General features: G+C 34.4%; 1 long non-coding RNA gene across 2 annotated transcripts; it reads right to left on the bottom strand.

The window, feature by feature from the left end:
• Positions 1-261: 261 nt before the first annotated feature.
• LOC126893260 (uncharacterized) lies at positions 262-5,464 on the bottom strand. 2 transcript variants are annotated; one of them, XR_007701108.1, is made up of 3 exons: positions 5,298-5,464; positions 761-5,145; positions 262-562 (listed from the first exon to the last, which is right to left on the bottom strand). It is a non-coding gene; the product is annotated as an uncharacterized LOC126893260 (long non-coding RNA). The 2 variants fall into 2 exon arrangements; XR_007701109.1 differs by lacking the exon at positions 262-562 and adding an exon at positions 633-738 and having other exon boundaries at positions 849-5,145; positions 5,298-5,463.
• Positions 5,465-9,301: the final 3,837 nt, after the last annotated feature.

The following is a 9,301-nucleotide window of genomic DNA, read 5'->3' as shown; positions in this document are numbered from 1 at the left end:
CTCCATCAAATAAATTTTTAGTACGCCAGAATGCACAAATCCGCCTACAGGCGGAGTATGGAAAATCGAACATAACAAAAACATCGAAATTGATTCAACTCAAATCAGATGAAAAATGTGTAATAGAGATATTTAGCTATTCACCTATAATTTTTTCTACTTCACTTAGCGTTCCACAAACAAGTACATATTTTACTAAAAATGTGTATTGGCTACAAATAATTTTTTCATCCAATACTACTAATTATTGTTCCCACCCTAATAGCACAAGGACGTCCAATGGACGTCCATTGGACGTCCTTCACGGACTTTAGGGACGTCCATTGGACGTCCGTTTTCGTCCGAGGAACGTCCTTTATACGTCCTATTTTGGTCCAAATGTCGCGCTACCGAACGTCCATTGGACGTCCATCTAAGGTCCGAGGGGACGTATATTGGACCTTAATCGGACGTAATTTGGACCTTGATCGGACATCCTAGGGGACGTAAATTGGACCTTAATCGGACGTAAATTGGACCTTAATCAGACGTAAATTGGACCTTAATAGGACATAAATTGGACCTTAATCGGACGTAAATTGGACCTTAATCGGACGTAAATTGGACCTTAATAGGACGTAAGTTAGACCTTAATGGGACGTAAATGGGACCTTAATCGGACGTAAATTGGACCTTAACCGGACGTAAATTGGACCTTAATAGGACGTAAATTGGACCTTAATCGGACGTAAATGGGACCTTAGTCGGACGTAAATTGGACCTTAATCGGACGTAAATTGAACCTTAATCGGACGTAAATTGGACCTTAATAGGACGTAAATTGGACCTTAATCGGACGTAAATGGTACCTTAATCGGACGTAAATTGGACCTTAATCGGAAGTAAATTGGACCTTAACCGGACGTCCTAGGGGACGTGAATTGGACATTAACAGGACGTCCAATTTTGGTCCAAATGCCACGTTGCCAAACGTCCAATGGAGGTCCACTTAACATCCGAAGGGACGTTCGGTGGACGTCAATTGGGCCTTCATAGGACGTCCCAGTTTGGTCCAATGTCTTGCTGCCGAACATCCATCTAATGTCGTGGGAAATAAAAAATATATTTTTTAAGGAACTTATATTACATCTTATATTAAATTACAATTATTGGATATTACATTATTTACATTAAATTACAATACACTTCTCCAAGAAATTAACGCACCACCTTAGATATGGGGTATTTTTGATGTCTCGTATTTCCTAAACCTGTTGTTTCATCTAAGTGATTTTTTTATAATATTATAGCCTAGGCTATATGTTACCTCCTTAAGCTTGTCACGCACAGGGAGCTATGCTGTAATATATGTACATTATATCATATCGCTCTCTATAGTAATGAGTGAGCCTGCAGACAGGAAACAAATGGTTCCGTATGTACAGGCTCACTCATTACTATAGAGAGCGATGTGATATAATATATATTACAGTATAGCTCCCCGTGCATGACAAGCATAAGGAGGTACTTAACCTATAGCCTAGGGCCTAGGCTAGAATATTATAAAAAAATCACTTAGATGCAACAACAGGTTTAGGAAATTCGAGACATCAAAAATGCCCAATTTTTAAGGTGGTGCGTAATCGGCTGTATATACAGGGTGTAACAAAAATACAGGTCATAAATTAAATCACATATTCTGGGACCAAAAAAAGTTACAGCCCTTTGAAATTACAAAATGAAAATCGATTTTTTCGATTATATCGAAAACTATTAGCGATTTTTTATTGAAAATGGACATGTGGCAGTATTATGGCAGGAATATCTTAAACAAAAATTATGGTGAAATTTGTGCACCCCATAAAAATTTTATGGGGGTTTTGATCCCTTAGATCCTCCCAAACTTTTGTGTACGTTCCAATTCAATTTTATTATTGTGGTAGGTACCATTAGTTAAATTCAATATTTTTGTTTCTTAGTATTTTTCAGATAAGGCAGTTTTTATCGAGTTGCGACTTCTTTTTTAACATGTCTACATAAAAATTTTATGGGGGTTTTGTTCCTTTAAACCCCCCAAATGTTTGTGTACGTTCCAATTAAACTATTACTGAGGTACCATTAGTTAAACAGAATGTTTTTAAAACTTTTTTGCCTCTTTGTATTTTTTCGATAAGGCACATTTTATCGAGATCTGGCTTCTTTTTTAATATGGTTCAAAATATACCTAAAAATGTAAAGCATAAATAAGTCTGCATATTATTACCAAGTCTCCATAATCGTACTTAAACATATACAAATATGTGGTGGATTTGACAAATATTCAAAATATTTCGATAAAAATTGACTTTTCCAAAAAGCAATAAGAGGCAAAAAAGTTTTTAAAACGTTGTGTTTAAATGGTACTACAATAATAAAATAATTGAAACGTGCACAAAAGTTTGGGGGGGGGGGTTTAAAGGAAGAAAACCCCCATAAAATTTTTATGGGGTGTCCAAATTTTACTATAGTTTTTTCGTAAGATTTTTCTTGTGTGCACATTTGTACTAAGGTAAGTTAGGTCCAATCAAACTATTTTTGGTCCCAGAATATGTGATTAAATTTATGACCTGTATTTTTGTTACACCCTGTATATATCTACATACTTCGTCTAATTTACTAACTGTTGTGCGTCATCCGCGTCGTAGTCTGTGAGGTCGCATGATACCAACACGACATATTTAGGCGGTAGGTGTGTCCTTTTTTAGAATCACTTTGCTGAGTACACTGGAAATACAGACTCTAGACATATTTTATTATATACGCGTAGAAATAATATTTGAAGATTTCTATTAATGTTAACCTAAAGAAATACACAATAATATGTTTCATTTAATTTGTATAAATGGATTATAAAGCGTTTTTATGAAGCAGATTTGTTCGGATCACACTGTAACTGTAATCGAACGAAGGTGACATTTTAGAATAAATTGGTAACATTTATTTGACAGTTGTGGTGATGACACTTCATATTTGTTTATATTCTTTACTATAAGTATCTGTTTTATTTATTATATTTACTGTCTTTATTATTTACTTTACTATAAAAAGATCCTCTACTATAAAAATATAAATTTCACCTAATTTTATAACGACTTGGAATAATCATCGTGGTATCTGACAACTTTTTTAGTTGTTATTGTAGACATACTTATACAAAGAAACCTACCGGCTTTTTGCCAAGAGTTCGGAGCCGTTTTTTAATTATTAACAATGCAGTGCAAAAACGCTTGCACTGCAAATCTTAAAAGATTATAACTTAATTCTTGTTCTCTATTTCTTAAGTTTTTACTTATTTACATTGAATATTAAATTTGTTTTGTTGTATAATCCACGTTTACAATAATTATGTGATATATTTGATTTAAAATGGATTCAGGATCTTTTTATACTTTGGCAACTATGTCAACTTAGATCTCTGGCGTAGATAATGACGTGCAACAGTAAGCAAATTAGATGGACTGTAGGTTATATTTGGTTCTTGGGACATCAAAGTATATTTTTTAGACATTCCCTGGATATAGTCACAGATGTGACATACCTCCGATTTGTTTTTTCATGAGTCTTGTAAGAGAGACTAAAAACTTTTTTTATAGTCACCTCCTGTTTTCATATATTTTTTGACATGTTTTGTAGTAAATTCAACTATCTATTTACTACAAAACATGTCAAAATTTACATGTGAAAGCAGATGATCCTAAAAATGGTTTTTCGTCTCCTACAAAATTCATGAAAAAGCAGATAGGAGAATTATTGTACATTACAATTCTCTGATGTTTGGGAAAAAGGGCTTAAGTCAGAATTGCACATCGATAATGTTTTGATGATTTCTACAGTACTGTAGTAGATTCTACTGTACATACAGTTTACATCTACAACAGTTTTTTTCTGGTCCAGAAATCATCAAAACATTATCAATGTGCAATTCTGACTTAAGTCCTTTTTGCCAAACATAAAAAAACAATCTGGTCATAGCTGACCAAGGAGCAATTTTAATTTAACCTAAATGACTACTGTTTCTTAAAATGAAGAGCTTACCCCATAGCGTCTCTTATCTAATCTAACAAGATCGTGCACTATTCTAACATACACAGGCACAGCACACAAGCACTATGCTCCGTTTTTCACTATCACCTATCACTCAAACTAGTTCAAAAGGCTTTGTCCTCTTCAATCTTCTAGTTTGCCCAGTAGTATCGAGGAGCTGGATTTCCTCGATATTCTTGAACTTATGAAGTTGTTCAATTGCTCGTGTTGCTTGTGACTTCCTGCTATCTTCTTGATATTTGTTGATAAAGTAATAACTTATTATGCATGGACAATGTGGACTTTCTTCCAACTAGCCAATACACTTTTTGGACAACATCAAGTTTAGGGCAACCAAACATAACCAATTTGTAGTTGACATTTGAGGTAATCTAAAAACACTGACAGTGTTGCCAGGTTGTAAAATATTTCTTACTGTAACATCTAAAATTCAAAATTGAATAGAACACAATATATAATTTAAAAATCGAAAACAAATGTTAGATATAAATCAGAAAATATATTATAGTCTGTTCGCTAAACTCAGACGCAATTTTCTAGATATTTTAGTCGGTAATTTTGCCAATTTTAGTAAAATTGGCAAAAAATAATTACTAAATAGTTAATAATCACTAAATAGTTAGTAATTTCGCAAAATTGGCAAAAAACAAAAAAATTATCGACTAAAATATGTAGCCAGTTGCGTCTGAGTTTAGCGAACAGACTATAAAAGAATTAAAATTATATAAAAATCAATAGTGGAAATAGTTAAAAGAAACATTAAACAATGTGAAGATTTCTAAACTGTAACTAATAAAATATCTAAAATACTAAATAGTAATAAAAAGAAACTAACTTAAATGAATAAACTAACCTATGAAATAAACATCTAAATTATAAAAAAAAACATTTTAAACAAGGTCTAAATTCATATGTCTAAATTATAAACAGATATGGCAACAATGTTCACAAAATTCATGCTGTTGCATGGCCGTTGCCCTAAACTTTATGTTGTCCCACTTTTTATATCTCTCTTTTGCCTTTCATAGCCACAAGGCTATACATTTCCTTCTTGTTTTTTTTGTAGACCACTTTCAGCTGATTCTAAAAAAAATTAAAATGAACGGTAATTTTTCTATTCTTTACAATTAAAAATCAAAAGATATAGATACTATTTACAGGTAATAATATGCATGCATAAATGATTCGTTTCATAAAGAATAAAGAAAATTGAAAACGGATTTTATAATACTTACAAAATTGTTTAAACAAGAGATCCAGCCAGAGCCCAGAGCAAAAACTAGCACACACTACAGCAAAAAAGCCACTAATTTCCATTTCCCACACCCCCTTATCGATGTATTTTTTTCCAATCAAAATTTTTACTAAATTTTTAGGTTATCGGTTATCTTACGAAAATGAAATTATATGAAATGTGATGACTTGATGACCAATGACCACGCGACGCTACATAGATATTCGCGCGGCAAATTTGAAAATGAACGCAAATTGAACAGTAAATGGCCTCTCTTAAAATCTTGTAATGGAAAATTTTACCCCTCCAGGAAGACATTGTACATAGAATATCTTGTGGTAACTTTCCACCCATAATTTAATCAGATGGATGTTCACGGAATAGAACGGTAGTACAGTGGAACCCCGATAAGTCGGCCCCCGATAACCCGGAACTCCGGCTAACCCGGACCGATTTTTATCAGACAAACATTTCAACAATAAAAATGTATTGCTGTTACAAAATCTCGTAAACCTAATTCATTCATTTGGTGACGTCAATATACGAACGAAACGATTGATGAATCCGACATTACTGAAAATATCAGGGCAATCAGGGTGCAGATGGGACCCTGTCGCGCAATTCGCAGCAAATAAAATAGTCGAATGTTTTTGGCTTCATTTTATTTCGTTTATACATACGCATTTTCAAGGTTCACGAGGTTTTGTACCAACTCTATGTAATATAATATTTGAGAGATAATGGAACCGGATTGAACTACATATAACATAGTAAAAATGACTCATGGTACACCACATTCATTGTCGAAAACAACATGCACCTGTATTATCCTTTATTTTTTTGAAACTGTCTGTGTTAGCATTGTTTAGAAAAGACTATTAAAATTCTTTTTTTAACAATGGTCTTAGTCATCACTTTTATTAAATAACATAACATCAGAGACGGTATTATGTGTAGTAAAGTCGTATTATTGTTCGCTTCCGTTTTGTAATCGTTCGTAAATTTATTCAGATTTTGTGTTTGTGTGTCTTTTGTCTATAAGGGCAACAAAACGTAAAAATGTTGTAGTGACAATGGAAAAGAAACTAGAAGCATTAAAGTAGAATTGATAAAGGTGAATCTTGCAGCATTATATTATGGTGTCGGTACATCTACAGTATCGGATTGGAAGAAAAATAGAACTAAAATCGAAGAATTTTTTTTTTCAAAATGATAACAAAAGACAGTTTAATCGGTGCAAAGCTAATAAAGCTAAGAATGAGACTTTTGACGACGCTTTGTATGTGTGGTTTTGTGTGGAATGCGAACGTGGTTTACCAGTGTCTGTGTGACAATTATAACGGAGTTTATCTGCAAGCATACCATATTTTATTAATTTTTACCATTTTCTCCGGCTAACCCGGATTTTCGATAACCCGGATCGGCCGCGGTCCCAATTAATCCGAGTTAACGGGGTTCCACTGTACCTACATTCCTGGAATGTTTTGTGTTGTTAGGATTAAACTTTTATTTTATTTATTCTTGAATATTTCCTATTGTTAAACATTGTAACCAATAATTTACAAATAAGATTTTCATTACATTACATAAAATCAAAAACATGTTTTGGATATTAAACTATAGTTTATAATTGTAATAATTGTATATACAATTTTGAATTAAGATTTAATCTTTTCGATTTAAACTACAGTAAAACCTGTGTTACCGGCCCCCTGCAAACACCGGCCACCTGTACTAACGGCCAGTTTAAAAATTCCCCAAACCATTTACAGTAAAACTTGTCAGTAACGGCCACTAAAAATGAAAAAGCTATTGGCCGATATAGAAAGGTGACCGGTATTGCCAGTTTTTGTAGTCTAGATATAATTGGTTTGGGGAATTTTTAAACTGGCCGTTAGTACAGGTGGCCAGTAACACAAGTTTTACTGTATATCTAGACTACAAAAACTGGCAATAACGGCCACCTTTCTATATCGGCCAATAGTTCTTTCATTTTAGTGGCCGTTACTGACAGGTTTGACTGTATTTCATTAACGTAAAGTTAACGCCTAAGTTAATATTTTATTGAATTATTTTGCTATTTGATCCCGTTAATTGGTATAATGTGTACAATTAAATTTATAAGCGTTCATAAAACGTCCGTATTTCGTCCAGTATGGACGTCCAAAGGACGTTCAACGTCGGACGTCCAAAGGACGTCCATATTTATTCCGTCCGAAGGACGTCCAACGTCGGACGTCCAAAGGACGTCCATATTTATTCCTTCCGAAGGACGTCCAACATGGGACGTCCAAAGGACGTCCGTTTATAGTCCATGGACGTAAGGACCAAAAATGGACCTATTTTGGACGTCCAAAGGACGTCGTGTGCTATTAGGGCATATAACTAACCGCCTCGGTTGCTCTGTGTCCGATATGAAACTACGGACATCGCTATCATATAAAACAAGCCATCCACGAAACAGTTTTAAGTAGGTATGCAACCAGAATTTCGCCCGTTGATACCAATATGACTTTAATCAAAGTCCGCTTCAAGGCGGTTGAATGCATTAGAGGGTTAAAGGAATAATACTTAAAATTATTAAATAAAAAAGGGGGTTCAAAAATGCTTTATAAAAAAACTAAATTATGGCGAATGCGCCAGAAATAAAAGGAAACTATGAAATAATGAAAATTCATTTTATCTAACAATAAAACACTAAAAACAGAGTCAGTCCTGAGTTCTCAGTAACTCATAAACCTACCCATACTGACACTTCTTCTTGATGTGCCTATCCGTGACGAATGTTGGCGATCATCATGGCAATCTTCACTTTATTTGCAGCAACGCGGGAAAGCTGCACATATGTTGCATTGAACCAGGTTATGAGGTTCTTTAACCAGGATGTTCTTCTTTTTCCTGGATCTCGCTTTCCAAATATTTTTTCTTGCAGGATGGTTTGCAGGAGGGCATATCTGGATTCATTCCGCATAATGTGTCCAAAGTATTCCAACTTTCGAGATTTTATGGTGGTTAGTACTTCTCGGTTCTTCCCCACTCTTCTAAGGACCTCCTCATTTGTGACCCGATCAGTCCATGGGATTTTAAGAATTCTCCGATATAGCCACATCTCAAATGCTTCCAATTTTCGGCACATATCTTCGTTTAAGGTCCATGACTCAACATCATAAAAAGGACAGAGAAGACGTAGCTTCTCAGCATTCTTTCTTTTATACCAAGAGAAAGGTTGTGCGTTATGGCTCTTGAAGAAGGCCCCCTTTGGTTAAAGGTAGATCTAGCTTTTCCGATGTGCGCTCTTATCTCTTGGTTGTTGGTCTTTTCTTCATTTATTATGGTGCCGAGGTAGTTGTAGTGCCTCACTCTTTCTACAGGGGTTTGGTTGATACACTTCTCAACAATTGAAGTGGATATTATGAAAATGTGTATTTTATTTTTTGTTCATAAGGTCAAATAGAAAAATGGAGTGATATAAATAAAGATTTATTTTTACTTCGTATTTTCATACAGATGAACCGAAAGGAAGAAATTTTTTAAGAAAAAGAAAATAAAAAATAAACAAAAATTGTAAAATTAACAACCTAAAATTTCTATTCCTGCTCAATTTCTAATATCCCGAAAAGAAAAATTAATAGTGTGTCGGTCCACCTCTGTGTCGCCTTACGCTCTAACTCTATTTGGAAAACCTCTTATTAAATTATTGATGAACTGCTGCGGTATACGTTCCCAAATCGCGCGTAATGTATTGGCCAACTGATCTAAGGTTTGGGGCGGTTGAAGGAGCCTGTTTTGTTGCCTAGACATTTCGGCCCAAACATGTTCAATGCAATTCATATCAGGTGAACACGGTGGCCACTCCATTCTTGTAATGCCATGAGCTTCTATACACTCGTTGACAATTCTCGAACGGTGAGGGCGAACATTATCATCAATCAGAACAAATTGTTCGCCTATTGCACCAAAAATGGAGCAACTATTGGTACTATGACTCTGTCTCGATATCGAAAA

The sequence above is a fragment of the Diabrotica virgifera genome, chromosome 10 (genome assembly GCF_917563875.1).
Source record: "Diabrotica virgifera virgifera chromosome 10, PGI_DIABVI_V3a".
Classification (NCBI taxonomy): domain Eukaryota; kingdom Metazoa; phylum Arthropoda; class Insecta; order Coleoptera; family Chrysomelidae; genus Diabrotica; species Diabrotica virgifera.
This window is presented reverse-complemented; position numbering and strand designations above follow the sequence as displayed.